At 46.3% G+C, this 20,941-nt stretch overlaps 2 pseudogenes; one reads left to right on the top strand and one right to left on the bottom strand.

Annotated features, from left to right (window-relative positions):
* Window positions 1-1,051: 1,051 nt before the first annotated feature.
* LOC149333497 (uncharacterized) lies at window positions 1,052-2,628 on the bottom strand (annotated as a pseudogene).
* Window positions 2,629-17,842: 15,214 nt separating this feature from the next.
* Window positions 17,843-19,526, top strand: LOC149333496 (uncharacterized; annotated as a pseudogene).
* Window positions 19,527-20,941: the final 1,415 nt, after the last annotated feature.

Raw genomic sequence — 20,941 nt, 5'->3', positions numbered from 1 at the left:
CTCGCCAAGAGCGGTGGCAAGGGCCCAAAGAACGCCATCGGCTGCATAGACAGGTCGCACATCCAGATCCTAACCCCCAGCGAATCTGCGCAGTCGTACTTCAACCGCAAGAAGTGGCCATCCATCATCCTGCAGGGAATATGTGACGACAGGAACAAGTTCCTGAATGTGTTCATCGGCTTTCCGGGATCAGTGCACGACGCCCGCGTATTAAGGGAAAGCCCGTTTTTCGCACGTGCAGCCCTGGAATACGGTGAACACTACATTCTCGGGGACAGTGCGTACCCCTTGATGCCTTGGTTAATGACACCGTTCAGGGATAATGAGGGTTCTTTTCCATCATGGAAAAGGAACTTTAACAGACGACACAGCCAACAAAGAGTGGCAATCGAAAACACGTTCGGGTTGCTGAAGCAGCTTTTTAGAAGACTACCTTGTGGACGCCAAAAGTGTTGCGCAGTGCTGCTATATTGCCATGGCTGCATGTGTGCTGCATAACTTATGCAATGATGAGAGGGACTTCCTCCTGGAGATGACATCATTGCCACAGGAAGAAGACGTGGGCAACGATAACTATGAAGGGGACTTTGACAGCAGTCTGCCAGACTACAGCCGGTCTCTCCGCGAGTTCATCGCCAAAGAGCAGTGCTAGACTTATGATTATGGGTGTGTTTCATCATATATTGCCCCATATATGAGCAATGTTTTCAAAATGAAACTTGAGCGTGCAGTGCTGTTGGAATATATTTATTGTTTGTCAAATGTTTTAGGGGAATCCCCCAAGGTGAACAACAAATTTGTAATAAAAGAGTAATTACTCATTGGCATCCACCCGAGCGCAGACTTACGGCTACAAAGGAAAGCTATACAGCTTTCTCAGAAACTTAGTACTCAAAGAAAAATTCATCCTGATCCGGGAAAATTCGTCCCCGGACCTGGACGAATTTTTCTTTAACTACGAAGTTTCTGCGAAAGCTGTATAGCTTTCCTTTGTAGCCGTAAGGCTGCGCTCGGGTGGATGTCGATGAGTAATTACTCCCTTATTACAAATTTATTGTTCACCTGATGTGCCTTGCTGTCGAGCCAATAAATCGCCTAGGCGGCCAAAACGATTCATGCGCTCTTCGTGTCGCTTCGCCTTCGCCTCTTCCCACTTCTTCCGAGCTTCAAATTGCTCGGCTCTCGCCTGTTCTTGTTTTTTTCGCGCTTCCCCAATCTTTTCCAGGGCTTCTAAGAGGAAAGTGAGCTGAGAGTGGCTGCGCCGCTTCCTCTTCGGTGTTGTGCCACCCTCAGTTGGTCGGGCATTTCCTCCGTCGTGCTTTCCCTGTTTAAAATGTACACAAACAGGTACCACATCACTTCCAGGATTCTGCGCAAACTTTGTCATTTTAGCTCACCTTGGGCTTCCACTTGGAAGAATTGTGGCCCCAGGCTCCAAGAGCAATGTAGGATTCACACTATGCTGTTTATCCAGAATGTCGGCCAGCTCTCTGTGTGATGCACAAATTATTAAAGCACTGAACAGGTCAAGAAAGAAGTTCAACTTACTGCTCATATTCACAGCTAACACGGTTGTGCCCAGACGAACTGTTATGTTTCTTGAATTTTTTGTATGCTCTGTCAAGTGACTTCCACTTATTCTCCACTTGAGTTGCGGTGACGTTGCATTGGAACTCCTGGTTCACGAGTTCAGCGAGCTTCTGCCACAGCTGTTTTCGTGTTCTAAACACGAAAGTGAGGCATAGTTAGAGCAAAACATGTAATTCAACTTTCCTGCAGCAACACTTGACATGTCTTGCATGCCAGGGCTGCAGTGTTTCTTTAGTATTTTTATGCTAGAAATCTGCTTTCAGATACTCTTATTATCAGAATATTCGCATTTCAGCTGCCACACATTAAAAGTACTGTGTGGGATGAAAAGTCGTGTACTAAGCTGCAAGGCACACACCGCGGGGTAATCTGGAAAACATTGCAGCAACATTGAGACTAGAAATCCGAGTGCCCAGTGCCAGCGTACATTTCTCTCTTGCTCGAACTTATTTTGAACATGAAGGATATTGTACCTGAGGGCTCTAGTTTTCCCAACCAAGTCCTTCATCTCCGAGTATTTCGAGAGGAAGAACTTGGTTTTTGGTCTAGCCCATAATTCTGCGTCTTCTGCGGCTGCTGCAAGACAAAGAGGGGCTAGCGGGCGCCCATCGTCACTGGCGGTGGCGGAAACAGGTGTCAGAGGCTGCGTCGGAGGCTGCGCTGGAGGGGGCAAGTCCTCATCGCTGGCCGCGAACCGCAGCGTGACACACTGCCCGTCTGCAAAGACCAATATTTCAAGTGTGTAAGCAGCACAACATGACGCCTCAGAATGACACATGGTATCTAGCTAAAATAAGCAAAAATTGCGATCTACTGCTACGCTTGGCTATGAAAATAAAACCCCTTCTGACCGCTAACCACGTGTTTATCGTCAGCCTGCAGCCAGCTTCACTTACCTGAAGCCTGGTACACATAACCTTCTGAGTTCTCCACGGCTGAACCGTCTTGGTTGCGAAGCAGCTGCACTTCTTTCTCAACACCCTGCAGAACGAACTTCAGCGTCGTCTGCTCGGGGCTGGGCGGTACGTAGCGCGCCATGTTTACACTATCTGGCACCGCTCATCGATGCGGTGCGCGGAGGCCGAGAACTAGTGCAGCACTAGGCCTGCATCCTGACAAAACGAGGAAAAAAGTGCAGGGGGCGCGCGCGGCACCGGAAAAACGAGGACGACGGTGCTGCACCCCTTGAACTGGTGCAGCTAGTGTAGCCAAATCGAAGAGACCTATTGTTCATAGTGCGCACGTTCGTTGGTGTACGCTACACATTCGAAGAGAATGCGAAGATAAGTCTCAATGGAGCCGCAGGTGTCAAAATACGGACTGTCTTTTTGCTTATAACGGTATCGTAGACGGTTCGTAAATGCAACGTTAAGACGGAGGCGATGATAAATTGTGGTAGTCTTGATTTGCCCTGTGGGTCGATATGGTGGCGAAAGAGGCAATCATGACTTAGTGAGTTCCACAGGCTGTTCTTTTCATCCCGAGTATAGCGTTTAACCTGTGAAATTATTGATAATTGGGAGAGAGCTCACAAATTTGCTCGTTGTTTCGTGTCTTCGAAAGTTGATGGGGGCAAGATTACGACTGAAGAACAGTTGTGTTCTTACCATCCTTTTCGTCCCATAGTCTGCCCAACCCCATCCTTTATTTCTCGCCTCGAAGATGGCACTTCACCTTCGCTATCGCTGGGACCATCCTGTGAAACGCCGAAACGCAAGGATGAAACAGAATGTAGTGACGAAGTTTATAAATACATAGATCCCCTGGCGGGCATCATGTCTTCGCGATAGTGAAAAATAATAAAAGTTTTAATTCCTCAGGACCCGCAATAAGTCGTACTGAAGGACCCAAAAACACGCCAAATAAATGTTGCTGGCTACCTTCTCCATTTCATGGAAGTTGTTGAATTTTTCTCACGACTGATATATGAAAAAGAATACAAGCCGATTTTATTTGGCACATTTCTTATCTTCACCGGCTTATGGCAGCAACCATCGGCCATGGCTTCTCTGAAGCTAAGGAGAAAAGGCAAGAAAATGCATTACATTGGCATAAATTGTTTCCATTATACTCATCTTGGTGTAAGTAAAGTATAGCATTGTTACAGCTGCCTGATTAAAAACATCCGCGGTCGATTATTATCGACCTATACACAAGCAAAATGAACTCTCCACGCTGCCATCTTCAACGTGTCTCGAGTGAGTTTGAATGATTGATATCCTTTAAACTGTAAGGTTCCCAAAAGAAACTTTATTTGGGGCGCCCAGATACATATTCACTTCAATGGACGCATGTCTTTTCACTCCTTTTTCTCTGGTCTTGGATAGAAGATATCGAAGCACTGTATACTGACGACTTGAGAAAATTCTTCCATTGGCATTTCCCTGTAAATTGTACTGAATTTATTTTCCGCCTAACGAAGACATAAAAGATACTACGTGAGCTAGAATCAGCACTATAGATCTAACTTCAGTGCCGAAACCTGCGCTACCAAGACGCAGCAGGTCACTGCCAGTTTAGGGTGATTCAACAGCACCACTTAAGGTAAACTGCACTTCTGAAGTCGGAATCCTAAACACACGCTAGATTTCTTCCGTGAAAATATGGCTAATTTTTCTTGTCTTGAAGTGTTTTGATATCAAAAGTATTGTGTACAACTCATTATTACCCCACTTATTCGCGCAATGAACCCACTGATATACTGAACTCGCAGCCACGTTCAGGTTAAAGAAGCACAACTTTCTCTCACGCAGTAATGCACCCCTCTCTATCGGGCCTCAATCTACTCAACATGGAAATTAAATTCATGAGGAACCCTTTTTCAAGTCTGAAACAACTGCGCAATAATATAACGGGCAATCTGCTGAATGTCAAGATTAAAGTGCCTCGGCCGATGAAACGAGAACCCGTAAGAATATTCTGCGAGGACTCCGTACCCGGTAACCAAAATGTACTAAACATGGTGACGTAGGGTTTTTCTTTTATGTCTCCTTCATTAGTGCTGCATCATCTAGCTGCTGCTCGGCTTCGAGTTTAGTGCTCTTAGATGTGCTAGAATCGGCTATAGTTGCGTGCCCTTCGGCGAGCATCACCGGTGGCTATTCGACTTATAGGTGCAGGTCAAATCACCATGAATTGTGCGTTAATTGTTATTTAGAAGATGAGACATACCCACATTTCATTTCGTGTATACCGCCTTAAGTTTTTCTTGATACTGTAATCCTCGTAGCAAAAGCACTCTAAATTTTCCGACATTTTTGAGAAGAAGGCGTTCTCATGATGGCAGTATATAGAGTTTCCGACATTTTTGAGAAAAAGGCCTTCTCATGATGGCAGTATATAGCATTTCTTGATAGCTAATATAAAAATTGCTTTGGGTATCTCGTTTGAACAAGGTTAGTAAGGTCATTATAAGCAAACATTGAAACAAGGGACATGAAAAAGGAAATTTTTACATGAAAACAGGTAGCTTGAAAATGCAACTGCTGTTTTCACGTTCGCTGCATGACCATGGGCTGGTCTAGTGGTTTCAGCATCCTTCTCGCCCGCGCTAGGTGCAGGATTCGATCCCATTTATCACCGTGTACCAACCAGTGATAAAATGGACACAAGTTTTGCAATGTCCTGCTTCTCGGCTTACTTGGGAATAAGTATCTGGGAAATGGGTATGTGACACAACATTATGTAACAAAACGTACTGTCGGGGACAAAAGTGGTATACTCCACGCGGCGGGAGCCGGAGCAACAGGATGGATGGATGGATGGATGGATAGGAGCGCCCCCTTTGAAACTGGGTGGTGGCAATTGCCACCATGCTCAGCTTTTCTTTATTTATTATTTTTTTTTGTTTACTGTGTTGGCAATTCTCATTAAGATTCTCCATCAACTTTTCCTACGGTTTCCTACTATTCTAACCTTATGCCACATCTCTGCTTTTCAGCCACCAATCCTCCAATCGCTTTTTGCTGACTTCCACTGCAGATTTATTTACATGACCATTGTTATTTTTAAACCCTAGGGCCTCAGAAAGAGTGACTGTGCCTGCATCGACATCCGGATGGATACCATCACATTTTATTATGAGGTGTTCAATTGTTTCCACAGATCTACCACACACTGCACATGTGTCATCTTCTTCGTTAAATTTCTTTTTGTAGCTGCGCGTTCTAAGACAACCTGATCTAGCTTCAAAAAGTAGGGCACTGCCTCTTGAGTTATCATAGAAAAATTCTTTCCTGATCTGCTTTTTCCAGAATCGATATAGTTCTACACTATGTTTCTTTTCCATTGAATTCATCCAATTTTTAACTTCCGCGTTTTTAACCTGTCGTTTAATGCTCTTTCTTTCTCCGTCCTCATGACCGGCATACTTACTGGTTAGTTTTCTAGTTCTTTTCCGCCACTGTGAGTCAACGTTCTTTCTGTATAAATATTTAAATACCTTAGCTGCCCATCTGTTATCGTCCAATTTCCTCAGGCGTTCTTCATATAGTATTTTACTCTTAGCTTCCCGTGCCTCGAACGATGCCCAGCCCATATCCCCTTGTACTGCCTCGTTTGTGGTTTTGCCGTGGGCACCTAGTGCTAATCTTCCAACAGCTCTCTGATTTACGTCTAATCTCGACTGAACTTCTGCCCTTAAGCACAGAACCGCATTGCCGAAAGTAAGTCCCGGCACCATTATTCCTTTCCAAATACCTCTTAGTACTTCATATTTGTTGTACCCCCATAATGCCCTATGTTTCATTATCCCGGCGTCTCTTCGTCCTTTTGCCCTAAGAGCCTGTTCATGCTTTTCCGTGTATATCTGCCCTTCGTTTAGCCATATCCCAAGGTATTTGTATTCGGCCACTTTGGGTATTTCGTGGCCTTGTATTGTAAGCACCTGATCAGTTGTATCGTTAAAAATCATCACACCTGATTTAGTTGCGCTAAAACTGAATCCTAGAGCGTCTCCTTCGTCTCCACAGCAATTAACCAAAGTTTGTAAATCTTCCTGGCTATCTGCTAACAGTACAATATCGTCCGCATACATTAAACCCGGGAGTCGCTGCTCAACTACATTTCCGCCTAATCTGTACGATAGATTATAACCCAGATTACTTTCTTCTAGCCTTCTTTCCATATTTATCACGTAAAGCATGAACAACAGCGGTGATAGAGGGCAACCTTGCCTTAATCCTTTGTGCACCCCTACAGTTGTGGTACTTTTTTTCCCTTCCCATGTAATTTCAACTTCATTATCTCGGTAGATTTCCTGTAGAAAATCAATTACCTCATCACCAATACCTAAATCTTTCAATATGCTCCACAGGAGTTCCCTGTTCACGTTATCGTATGCACCGCTTATGTCTAGAAAGGCTATAAACAGAGGTCTATTTTCCGCCTTAGCTATTTCTATGCATTGGGTAAGCACGAACAGGCTATCATCTAACCGCCTACCCCTTCTGAACCCATTCTGAAGTTCTCCGAGTATCCTATTCCCTTCTACCCATGACTGCATTTTTAATTTCACCGCCTGCATTGCCAGCCTGTACATAACAGATGTTATCGTAATCGGACGGAAGGATTTTATGTTCATCTTATCTCCTTTCCCTTTATAAATCAAATTCATTTTACTCTGTCTCCAGCTGTGCGGAATTTGCTGATTTGTTATGACTGCCTGCAATGCTTTTATCAGCGCGGCCTTGCTTCTTGGGCCAAGTTCATTAATCAGCTTAATTGGAATTTCGTCTATCCCTGCGGATGTGGTTTTAGGAATATTCGCTTCCGCCTTTTCCCAGTTAAGACTAGTCAGTTCTAAGCTGTTCTCTTTTGTGCTGTCCTGTGTTGCCGCCTCACTTGGGGAGATTACCCCATTGGCGTCGCTAAAAGACGCAGCTATAAATGACGTAATGTAGTCCACAGCATCGTCTCCCTCCAAACATTTTCCCTCAGCATCTATAATCTGTTCCTGCTTTCTTTGATTTGTTTTTCCCAACCAGCTTATATGGTTCCAGAATTTTCTTGGCCCCCCTTTATTTGCCTCGCGAACTTCAGCCAGCCATTTATCAGAGGACTGCTTTATTTTAGCCTGGACTAGGACCTGAACTTGCTGTTTCTTTTGTCGATAAGATTCCCATTTTTTTCCTATTTCCTCTACAGATAACTGCGCCCTCTTTGCTTCTCTGTGTTCCCTTGAAGCCACCCGTCGTTGTTCGATGGCCTCCTTAATTTCCATATTCCACCAGCTTCGTGGCTTCCTCTTTCCTCTCCAGCGGTTAACTCCTTTCACTTGTTTCATTTTTGTAGCGATGAGCAGTTCCAACTGATTATAATCCCAATTTTCCATGTGGCGTTTCTCAATTATTTCTTCTATATCGGCTGATATTAGCGCTATTTGTTCATCATTTAATTTTGCGTTGTCTTTTGGACTTCGTTGCATTTCTCTTTTGACTAGGGCTCCCAACTGTAGACTAATACGTTTATGATCACTTCCTAGGCTGTCCTTCCCCTCTTCGTCTATTTCCATTATTGCGAGCTTGCTATACGTGCCCTGCGACATTAGACAGTAGTCAATGGTTGTTTGCCTGTTACGGGATTCCCACGTGATTTGTCCCTCACATTTAGTTTCTCTATTGACAATAACTAAGTTGTGCCGCTCACACAAGTCTAGCATTAACTTCCCGTTACAATCTGTGTATCCATCCAGATCCTCGATGTGGCCGTTCATGTCTCCAAGCAAAATAATATCGACACCGTCTCCAATCTGCTTTATATCGTCATTGAGGCACTTAACTAGATCCTTGTTTTCTTGCCTGCATTTGTCCCCGGTCCCTAAATAAACTACCCCTAGCCATGTCCTTTTGCCAGCAATTGTACCTGATACCCAGACATGTTCTTTGCAAGTTGATTTTATTCTTTGCCAATTTGTTCCTTGATGTTACAGCATACCTACTCCTCCTCCCTTCTTCTCCGTTGTTGTTCTGTTGCACCCTTCCCAGACATAGCCATCGATGAAAGGTGGATCTTCTAGATCCCTCAGATGTGTCTCGCATAGAGCGTACACACCTACTGCTTCGTCCTTTAACTGCTGTTCTATTTCTAGCCATTTCGCTCTCTTTCTACCCCCTTGCATGTTTATGTAACTGATCCTGGCGTTAAATTTCTTTTTCGTAGTTTTCTTTCTGGGCCTCCTAGTGGCCATTTTGTTGGGATCAGCCGCCATTGTTACATTTACATCGCTTCTACCTACCCCTACGCCCTGAGCTACCGTGGACCCCCTAAAAAAGCTACCGCTCGGCCTCCCAGGCGCCTGCCTATCTCTTCTCCTACCCTTCCACTGAAATGGATGCCATCTCGTCCAAAGTCTCTGCCCGAACCAGCCCTGTGCACTTCCTTGTTTATTTCTACCACCTCAAAGCCTTTCTCGAGGCCTAACTGCCTTATCTCGCGATTAAGATTCACAACGTCTTTAGCAACCTCTGCATTCCTTCCTTGTACCTCAGGCACTGTACACACCACGATCTGCGCTTGCTGTGCTATCGCCCTTATACCGTCAACTCCCTCAGCTAATGTTCTCCCTACTTGTGCGGCGTTACCATTCAGGACATCATTTAGCCCCGCCGCTACCACTACCAAGTTACGCCTTGCAGCCTTCTCGGAAAGTTCACTTTTAGTCGCTGTCAGGACATCGTCGTGGCAACAGAAAACTGCGTTGCAACGCCATCTACAGGCGCCATCTCGGACCCAGATAGCCAATGCGTGTCCTTTATTATCAGCAGGCATGTCGCTTGGCTCGTTTCAATATTTCAGAATTGCGCTGCTTCCACGACTAGTTACGCGCGCGCGGGCATTCGATCACATCATGACGGTGCGCGCGCCGGCTCTCAAGCCATATCTCGAACGCGCGTTGAAAAAAACAAGACACAAAATGAAAAGAGGGCTACTGCTGCGGCGCCGCTCGGCATTTTGGCGAGCAAAAGCACGAAACATTGAAACGAGTCAAGCGACATGCCTGCTGATAATAAGGGTCACAGATTGGCTGTCTGGGTCCGAGATGCCACCTGCAGATGGCATTGAAACGCAGTTTTCCGTTGCTCCGTCTCCGCTCGCGTGGAGTATACCACTTTTGTCCCCGATAGTACATTGTGCCGTGGCGCTTTTTGGCCAAAGCTGCCAGTGCGAAATAAAATTTGGTCACCACGATCACATCTGTATAAAAATAACATATTCTTTTCAGATCGCGTAAAAGTGCCCAATACCGGCGATGTATAGGTGAATACATGTTCGTAGTATTCCACGCTGAGGATATTTTCAACAAGTAGCTCAAAATACTTTCGGAAATACCCTTTATAGGGCAATGGGACATAAACATTCCACTTTTTACGTCGCAGAATAGGGCTTTTCAAAGACATTGGGAAGCATGCATCCCATTTTTATTGTGCTGCCGTCTACCTGCGGACGCTGTAAATAATCCAAGAAGTAGTCTTCCTGCTTGTACGAGAGGTGGTACTAGGCATCCATTAGGAAAATTGTGTCTCCCTTCGGAACGGCGAAGAAATGTTTTGTTGATCTGTCTCGAACCAAGAATAATTCGAGATGTCAGGTAAGCGTTTCCGTTTCTGTGCTTCAAAACAAAAGGCCAGTAGCTTGTATTAATCGCGTGTTTTGAGGAATAAAAGCAATACTTAACCTGAAAGTCTTGTATAAATAGGAGAACCCTTAGAAAACAGCATGAAGTACGCTAGGCCTAACTTCCCGCTTTTCGGTGACAATGTGTAGAGGGATACATTACTCTAACTTTTATATATATTTTTTTCCTCTTGAAAACGCAGATAAACGATTCCTGATGGCAGCAGAAGCGCTTGAGCTATATTTTAGCCTTACGGACGACCCCAAGTCGAGTGACTCGGAAGAGGATACAGACGACGACTTCGTACCCGAGCTCGCTCCGCCGGACTCGGTTGACGAAAGCAGCGACGATGGAGCAGCGGCTTCAACAAGCAGACTTAAAAAGCGCAAGGATACTTTCTGCTGAAGAAGAAGTCGAAGATGAGACTGGAGTCTGTAGTAGCAGCGAACCGGAGTATGCCGTCCGCAATCCTAAAATTTGGGTCCCACAGTTCTCACTAAATCACCGACGTGGCAGTGTGAAGATTTTCCTACAGAGACAAACCGGTTCGCAAAGCGGAAAGACCAGAAGCACTGGAAAGAGCTGACAATTGATGAACTTCGCGCATATTTTGGCATGCTGCTGCCGATGAGCACCAATCAAAGGCATCAAATGTATCTATACTGGAGCAGCCACAGTTTCTTCAATTGTCCTGACATATCGAGGGTCGTGTCATTCCGCCGTTTCCAAAACATTATGAACTGTTTACACATCAACGACCTAACCAAAGAAAAAAAGAAAAGTGAAGACGGGTACGACAGATTGTCAAGAGTACGCCCTCTCGTACAAGCGCTGAATGCCAGCTTCAAAAGGCAATTCACTCCGTCATCCCATCAAGCCACTGACGAGAGCATGATACGCTTCAAAGGATTGTCTTCGTTGAAACAATACCTCCCTATGAAGCCAATAAAACACGGACAGGGTAGCTGATTGATTTTCAGGTTTATGAAGGGAAAGGTGCCAACCGCCCAGCCAGCATGGGTCACGGACAACATATCGTGCTCTCCCTGCTTGATGGTGTGGAGCCTGGCACACAGCTATATTTTGATAACTTTTTTACATCCACATGGCTAATGGAGGCCTTGAAGGAAAAGGGAAGTCTGGTAGCGGGGATCGTTCGAACGAATCGCAAGGATCTCCCTGAAGAAATTAGACACGATAACAAGCTGCAGAAGGGTGACTGTATATGACAGACAAAAGGAAGCATCACGGCTTACTAGTGGAGGGAGACGAAAAACGTCCACGTACTTTCCAACTATCATCACCCGAACGAGACTGCGGACGTTGTTCGAAAGCTTGCCAATGGCTCGTCCATGTCTGTCCAATGCCCAAAGGCCATCTCAGACTACAACACCTGGATGGGTGGAGTCCTCAGGTTTGACAAGAAGAGAAATGCGTATCCGGCAGACAGAAGATATAAGAAGTCCTGGTACCGAACTTTCTACTTTCTGCGGGACGCAGCAGTAGTGAATGCTTTCCTCAAAATGAAACAAGACAATCGAATGAGCTACCTGTGGTTCCCGCTCGTCCTCGGTCGCCAGCTGACAAACGGCCACGCCTTCCAAGGTTTTAACAATCGGCCTTATCAAGCCAACAAAGAAGGCACCAGAAACGGCCAAAAAATGGTAGAAGTTGAGGCCGAAGTCCCATTTCTGGGAGATGGACACCAATCTAAGAATGTCGCGAAAAGGAGGCGATGTCGCTGGTGCTCTAGTGCCAAAAAAGAAGCTCGCACCAGTCTTTTGTGCTCTGCATGCAATTTGCCACTTTGCGCAACTTGTTTTGGGCATCTTCATGCTGGTCGAAAGTAAACTGAAAGCCATTGAGTGGCAACGGCACAAATACGTCCCACTTTCTAAAATTCCATTGAGTGTCAGTGGGACACATATGTCCCACGTTTTTTTTAATAAACTACTTGTTCTTATGGCTTGAAATTTCGTGCAAACTATTTCTGTTGGCTTTGTTAAGTCAAATAACACAACATTTTTCGTAGTTCCTGAAAAAATATGCCTTGCCTTACTAAGGGATACTGCTGAGCTTCAGTGAGCGACAAATAGAGTCCGAAATTCTAAAGTGCTAGCGATCTTATATGAGTTTTTAAATCAAGAATAGCCCGAAATGTTCACGAAGCTATATTTAAATAGTTTTATGTCCCGCATTTGCAGTTTTTCGCTCCAGTCGATGACTCCTCTCTAGAAAGTTTTCTCTTCTTCCCAGCGTTGCGGACCAAAAGGTATGTTAAAACGCTCCGTATTTTAAAACTACACAAAGGAAATATATTCACGCTACCACTGCAAGTAATGTCATTCTCGAGTTATGCCTCAGAATGCTGGACGAATATTTTTTTTAATGGTTATCGATTTCCGAAGATTTTCTGCCAAGATTATCAAAGAGGGCTTCAGGTGCTGCAGGAAACAAATAAAGGAATGATTGGTTTCTATTCGATCCGTCTACCAGAAAGAGTGCCGATCTACTTGCTATAGAGATTATAGACTGGTTATAGCGGCTCCCGACGCGCAGCTTGCGCTGCAAATGCGCTTTAATAGACTAATGCAGGTTGCACTCTACAGCCAAGAGTGCGCCTAATAAGGCTCCCAACGGCGCAATAGCAGCATCGAAGGATGAGGTATATTTTCCGTGGAGCAAACCTAAGCAGTAATTCTTTTCATAATTTTCTTACGCCTTCACGACTTTTCTACCGCGTCAAGCTTTCTGCTGGAAGTGTGATGGTTACTTAAATGGATGCTGCCAATCTTCAGTTAAGCCTACGTTTTATATATGTAACCAGGGCTGCATTTTTAATTAGATAAATATTAATATGTGAAAACTGATGCCTATATTCGGAGCATATGTAGTTAAAATAGGATGTTTACCGGGATGTTAAAGGATTTTACAAGGAAACAGCGTTCCGACAAATGGCGAAGAGAGTATACCCGACTAGCGGTGCTTTGTCCAGAAATAAACACCACAGAAAACGCTGGAGCTTCTACGCTGCCCGTTTTTCGCTGCCGCGCTGTTTACTTGTAACATTCAGAACTATCACTGCTCCTTTTACTTCTCACTTTAAAAATCATCTACGAAAAGCATTTTTCTCAACCTCAAAGTATTTTTAAAAGCCCTAACACTTTGGTTTTTTAAGTGGCGGTCCCACTCTGACGGTGAGCGGGAACCATTTTTGGTGATGTTTGTACGTCGACTGTACCTCGCTCGTTCGCTTCATAAATATGGTTCAGATATCTCCGAAAAGCTAGTTTTCTCTGCTTTCAAAAGATGCATTTGGTTTAACGATAGCTGCAAATTTGTTTCAACTGTAAAAGAAAACGCAAAGGTGAAAACTGGCAGTTGAACTCAACTTGTCTCAGGAAATGCAAAATTGTGAAAAACCTTTTGCACCTAGAGAAATATCTTTCCAGATACTTTGAGATGTAATGCTAGTGCGCATATTTAAGCATGTAGAAGTACGTGTATAAATTAGTTTATTAGCCACGCTTGTTTGAAAAGCATAGAAAACAGAACAATGTAATCTGCAATAACTTTTGGGATATGCATTGCGTTGCGGCGACTTTTTGTACAGTTTGAGATTGTCTAATCGCTCATCCATTCTGAAAATTTCATTTATCCGCCTTGTTTAGTTTAAAAGTTATTCCGGATCGAAGTTAGCGTTTTTTCGAAATAGTTAAAAACGGAATGCAAAACTGTTCAGTTAACCAGCACTTTACAATTCTGAGATTTTGCGTGAAGAAACTTAGTACTGCGCTCTACGCGGCTAAGCATCGCCTTTACTCTACGACTTTTAGGGAACGTGCACTGTCTAGTTGAAAAAATGTTGATTTTAGCTACCTTTTTCGTTGTGCTTATGAAGGGCACAAGCTCTCGGAACGTTCCGCAGCTTCGTTTTTTCAGGTAAATATACTCTTAAAATATCGGGCTCTTATTCTTTTATTCAACTTGTAAAAATTATCGACTACAAAGTCCACAAATTACAAACAATAATAGCAATAACGCAACCACATGCGATAAATGTAGAGTCACTGGAAAAAATTGCAGAGTACCGCATTTCTTTTCCCCGCGCCGCCGACGCGGTCATTGGCCCAACCGTACCACGTTGTCTTGGGGTGCCATATACCTTCCAAGCGCCGGTCGGGCCGGCTGAGAAGAGCGCAGGTTCCCGACGTTTCTCGTGTTGCAACTGTCGCTCTCGTGTTTGATACTGAAGAAATCATGCCTGGCTGCTGCGCCTTCGGATGCAGCAACCGAACCGAGTCCGGAAAGACTTTTTTTCTCGATTCCGACCGGGAAAAATGACCGAGAGCGTCGTTCTGCGTAGTTGCACAGAATCGGCCGGGAGAACTTCAAGTTTTCAAAAAAACACACGCTTGTGCGAGGTAAGTGCACCTTGCTTGTGCTTTTTGGTGCTGTTTTAGAAGGTATCTAAGCGCAGTGCACGCGGTGTTAGCGATAGGATACTAAGAAAATAGGTGTTCACAGCAAGACCGTCGCGCATGTCGTGCAGCGATCGTTCGCAGCTTGCCCGCTTGACGCGGGTACACGTGTACGCGCTTGTTACTCAACACACGCGGCTCTTCCGACTATTCCGTGCTTGTGGCACGCGAAGGCACATTTGTCGCGCGAGAATTCCGCGTCCTAACGTGCATCAAGCACTCGCACGATCTTTCCGCACCTCGAGTCATTCGAGCCATGGCACTTGTTTTTCGCGGACCGTGACGATCGCAGTCAATAAAAGCATGGTAGGGCATGTCTTACGTTCACGTAACGGCCGCTTTCTGTTCAGTTGTGTTGGGACTGGTAGAAAAATAGAAATGGGTCAAATGTTAGTAATCCTTGAAGCTGCGTGTTTGCGGCGACATGCGTGTTTACATCCCAAATAAGCTATTTTAAGTGTCACTGCGTAAACTTAGAAACCTTTAAAACGTATTCTTTTTCTTCGCCTCTTTATTTGGGTGTTTCAGCTTATTATTACAGCTATATTCCATGTTTTTCTTGTTCCACATATTTGAAACAGGGCTTCACTCGAAAAAGCCCTGGGAGCCTCCTTGGACAGCCCAGCGTTGGGGTGACCAGCATCACTCTTCTAACTGTACAATAAACATTTGCAGGACCACTTTTGCGCTGAAGACTTCGAGAAGCCTAGAGTGGATGGGAAGAAGAAGCTAATGTCAAGTAGTTTCGTCCTGCTTGAACGAGACGGCGGTCCCATGACGGTCCACGATGCTCACTGCCCAAAAGCACGAGCTTGTCTCTTTGCTGCTCGGAGCGGCGAAATGTTTCCTTCGTAGCTTGCTCCGCGGAAGGGGAAAAAGAGGCGTGCACAAGCTCCCGATAGCAGCGCTAAGATGCTGCTCACAATCATAGTACAGTTCCTGCAGTAAACGCAACCGCGGAGTAAAACAACCGCCGGCTGCATTACTTCGCACAAAATAACAATTTTTTTTCTCTTCTGAGTAACCATTGTCTCCGAGCACGAAGTATTTGCGCTTCAGTGAACACTCAACCCGATATGTCACCGAATATCAAGCTCTTTCAACACGGCGACCTTCCTTCGATGCAGTCGGCTTGGAAGGTAAATGGCAGTGGCCGCTCAGTGTTGCCAGTCAAATTCCGACCTTTGCGGTACTCTGAAATTTTTTCCAGTGACTCTAGATAAATGTAGTAAGTAGCGCCATCTACATTAGCGCACATGTACTAAATGGTCACAGTTCAGAAAAATGACAAGTGTGGCGCTGCCAAACACCTAAAATCAGGAGGTGTTCACGAGAGGGAATCATTTCTCTACGATATTTGCACGTTCCCTTCCATTTTGCCCTCTGTAGCTTCCGAGCAGATTTACACCATATTGCTTTGCTGGATTGCTTTTTGCGAAAGCAACACTACGCGAGTCGCCTAGCCATTTCGCAGAGCTGAGGAAAGGAGGTACTGCGCATGCGCGAGGAGCAGTGACGTCACACGGCGCACAGCTGGCGCGCCGCCGTCGTCGCTGCGGCGATGACTCAGAGGTGCCGCCGCCGCGCTCGCCAGTTGCGCATGCGCAGTAGCGGCGCATAGCTAGCGTGCCGGGGCCGCCGCCGCTGCCGCACGCTCTCCATCGCCTCTCCCGCCTCTCCCTGACGCTACGAAAAGCATTCTAGGCGTCGTTTTATTTTTCGAGGACAGCTTTGTTCGTTGTTGCGGCTAGCGCTGTGGAGGGGAAGTTGGAGAGCGCTCGATTCGCCTGCACTCGCTGTACCATTTCGGCAAAGCTGTGCGGCGGTGCCCCTGAGTGTGTAGCGCTAGTAGCGCTAGTTCCGGCAGTTTGAGCCACGGTGTAAGAGTATGCTATGTCTTTCACCGTGGTTTGAGCGCAGTTTGGCACTGTCTGCTTCCAAAACGGATGGTCGAGTGCAGGCTTAGTCGTCTGCTAGCCCTGGTGACGCCAGTGAATCGCAGCCAGCTGTTTCTGTTTACACCCCACATCAGCGGCTGCCAACATCTCGTATCTCGTGAAGAAATGTTCAAAGAACACATCACAATAAAATGTTGCCATGAACAAGCCTCGATGCGTGCATGTGCACCTCGTGACAGCTGGCGCGAAACGCCGCGGCTGAACTGTGTCGACGTGCATCATGCTGCATGCACGTCTTTGTATTTTACAGTGGTGTCAGTTACGTGTAGCCGTTTTTTTTTGGAGAACTCGAGCAGTGTTCTAGCTTGTCGACGAGTGGAATTACTTGAGCCTCCGCCGTTTATCACTACGCGCAAACCATCATCTGCCCTCATGGCGGCTGCAGCTGCACTATTTCGTCACTAACCACCGAGAAGGGTTGCAATTTTCCTGAACTACACTCGCACTACTTTCAAACGAATGCCGTGGTTCAGAGCGCACCGTGTTTCACCGCTGAAATGAAGCCATGTGAGCTGGAGTGCCACGGGAACCAGTTCATGTGGTGCAGGCGAATCGAACGGGTATGTTGTCATGAAAGAGGGGAAAGAGAAGTTTGTAAAACCAGTTATTATTATGTCATGGCTTGACATGTCATTCTTAGCAACTCATTCGATCTTCCATGCGCCTAAGGGTGTTACATTTATTTGTAGTACGTCGTGCATACAAGAGGCAAAAGCTGAAATTCGAAGGATATGCAGTGTCGTCCTGATTTCTAGTTGGGCGTGAACCTTTCCATGTGCTAGGCAAAATCCAAAGGAGGCTGATACTTGCGAGAAACAGCACAACAGGGGAAGGAACTTTCAACCTGTTGTGAAGAGACATGCTTCAACGTATGTTCGATTTTCTTTCAGCAATGGGAAGCTGTGCTCCTGGGGCAAATGACTGAAGCTGGCAAGGAGGAAAAGAGACTAGCAGAAGCAGCTGGTGATTTCTGCGAGGATGGCTGCACCCCAAAGATAACAGTGGTAGTTGATGGTGGCTGGTCCCACAGGAGCCATGGCCACCGATATTGTGCCAATTCTGGCGTGGCCGTCATCATAGGTAAGCGCACAAAAAAGCTCCTCTACTTGGGTGTGAGAAACAAGCTGTGCAGCACTTGTCAGTTTTATGCAAGAAAAAACGTTGAAGCAAAGAAGCACACTTGCTACAAAAACTGGGACCAAAGCTCAGGGGCCATGGAGGCAGATGTTCTTGTTGAGGGTTTCCAGCGAAGCATGGAGATGCACGGGGTTCAATACCGCACCTTTATAGGAGATGGAGACTCGTCTGTTTACTATCAGATTCAGACAAAGGTTAGCTACGGTCGTTTCGTCCGAAAGCATGAGTGTGCTAACCATGTTGTCAAGTGCTACACTTCCCGCCTCTACGCCATTGCTAAGGAAAGCAAAGGTGGCCGGCCCATGTTATCGGGCCCGAGAATAAAGCGCATAAAGAACGGTGCGCGCAAGGCTGTCAGTCACTATGCCGAAATGTTACGAGAGGATCCTGCTGATGAAAGACAGCTTGTTCGTGATTTGGCCACTGACTTGAGAAATGGCCCAGAACATGTGTTTGGGTGTCATGATGGCTGCAAAAGTTTTCTGTGACCGCACCATGGGTGAAGACTTATACGGGACGCTTCCTACCATGCTGAAAACAAAGATAATGACTGCAGCCAACAGTATTGCGGAAAAAGCTGACCGTCTCATCAATGATGACACAAGCAACCTTGCGGAAGCCCTCATGTCTCTTGTTGCTAAGCTTTGTGGCGGCAAGCAGATCAACCGGTGCCAGAAGGGTTCCTATGAGCATCGCTGCCAAGCTGCTGGGCTAAGCTTCCAGCTGGGGCCCCAGTAGCACGCAAAAACTAGCAAAGCAATGATTTGCGAGAGCCCCGGTGCTGTCTACAAGAAGTATGCTAACAGGAAAATGGCTGCAAAAGACCGGCGATTGCCTAGGAAAAGACTTTTTGACAGCCAGCATGACCGGAAGATCCGTGCCGCTTGCACCTCATCACCTCACTATGGGGCCAATTGCATGAAGCCAGACATGCCACCTGATGAGTTAGCTGAGAAAGCAGAAAGGCAGCTACAGGAGCTCCAAGTTGATAAGGAACTATGCGAACAGATTGAGGCGCAAACACGGGGACAGGCAGACAATTCGAATTGGTTCGAGCAAAAGAGGCTCCGCCTCACTGCTTCAAATTTCCACGCTGTCTGCATAAGAAGGGACTGCACACCCTGTGACGCACTGGTAAAGGCCCTGCTTCATCCAAAGAGCTTCACAAATTCTGCCACGGAGCACGGCAAGCAGCATGAGAGCGTTGCACTCCAGTTATATGGAGCACAGATGAACAGAGTTGTTCAACCATGCGGGCTGTTTGTTGACCTTGAGCATGGATTCCTGGCAGCGTCACCTGACGGGGTAGTTGACGAGGACCGAATTGTAGAGGTGAAATGCCCGTTAACTGCAAAGGAAGATGAGCCCCTGGAAGCAGCGCGAAAGTTCTCAGAGAAGAAGCAAAAGGAAGGTGATCCAGTGCTTAGACGATCGCACAGATATTTTTACCAAGTGCAGAGCCAGCCTCATGTCACCAGAAGGAATATCTGTGACTTCGTAGTGTATACAACAAAGGGAATACACGTGCAAGAGGTACGCCGAGATGACAATTTCTGGGCAACGAAAATGAAGCTATTTCTGGTACGTTTTTATAGAGACTGCCTTCTTCCAGAAATTGTAGACTCCCGCGTTGCTCGCTCCATGGAAGTGCGCCGCCCAGACTGGAACAGGATTGCTGTAGAGGCCAGGGAAAAAGCAAAAAAGAAAGCACTGCATGAGGTAACCAGCAGTCAGCCCAGCAGCTAGAATGACTGCCTTGCCTCTCGACATGCCCTGCCCTCTGTGACGGATGCGGTGCGGCGGAAACTCTAGAGCCCCTGCTCTTTCGCTCTACCGCGTTCGCCGATGCTCGTCGTGACATGCTCGCAGCCTACAGGGCTCCGGGCATTCTCCCAGACGCTCTCACGATGCTGTTGTGGCCGCAGGGCAGTGCGCGCGTCCTCCAGCGAACAGTGGTGAGCCTCTGTGCATTCCTCAAACAGACGGGGAACGCTCCGCGTGTGCTACCTTGGACGATGAACAGCTGGACGCCCCCACTCCAGCTCTATTGGTTTTATGTCGTGCGCGTGTGTTTGCACTGTGCTCTACAAGACCTTCACGTGCGTGCGACCTGTATATATGTTATTATGTTAATATGTAAATAGATTTATTGCCAGTGTACCTCTCCCCCTGACCTTTCTACTATCCCCTCACCGCTTTCATTTCACTTCTAGACACTGCCTGCTATCCTTTTTTTCCGCTGCCCCAGCTCAGGTGCTTCCAGCAGCAATGGCAGTTGCCGGAGCTAGCAACAATCTTTTCCCTTCCATTTATCATGCAATAAAACCACTTACCTTACCTCTGTGACATCTATTTGCCTATTCATGAATTACCATGGGGAGCCGAATAACCACTACGATGAAAGTGCATGCCGTCTACAGTAAACTAACTGGTTCGACCAGTAAAAACTGTGCATGTAATTGCTTTCGCCTTCTTTTTACTTGATAAATTAATTGAAAAATTGGCGCATTCCAGATCCGACAGAATGCGATCTGGTCGGCGCGTCTAATCATTCAGTATTTGCTGAAAAAAACTGCTTCGCACGCAATGGACGGTGTTGTATGGAATAAAAATCAGAAGCGAATTATTTTGCTGCGAATCTGTGAATGCATGGCAACTGGCCCATCTCAAAATGATTTGCTACTAACCCATGAAACCAAAGGGCGGGCTCAACACGAAAGTACAGTCATGAAATTGTTGAGCGTGAACGCAGCAGCGCGTGGCAGATAGCCTCGAGCCCTACTCTTGTCGATACGCGGCGGTCGCCTTCATAAACAAAGTGGAAAGGGAGGTGTGTCCTTCTGCTTGCTGGAAGCAGGCAAGGCGGCATAGCCCTTTCCACCACGTTGATGAAAGCAGCCGGCGCGTGTCGCCACAAGTAGGTCTTGAGGATACTTGCCATGCGCTCCCGTGTTCACGCTCATGAATTTCATGACTGTACTACACACGTTTCTTGCGTGTTCCCTGTGCAATAAATATGACAATACACTCCGGTTACATTGAAATAATGGACAGTAGTCCGCCCAATATATTGATTCGAAAACTACAAAGGCATGCACTCTGCTTTTAGCGCGTGCATTATTACGGGAAGCTGAAGCAAGACAAGGAAGCAGCTGCCAACG

The sequence above is a fragment of the Amblyomma mixtum genome, chromosome 8 (genome assembly GCF_055824585.1).
Source record: "Amblyomma mixtum isolate Tamu chromosome 8, ASM5582458v1, whole genome shotgun sequence".
In the NCBI taxonomy this organism is placed as follows: domain Eukaryota; kingdom Metazoa; phylum Arthropoda; class Arachnida; order Ixodida; family Ixodidae; genus Amblyomma; species Amblyomma mixtum.
The sequence above is the reverse complement of the archived record's forward strand: the minus strand, read 5'-3'. Positions and strand labels throughout refer to the sequence as shown.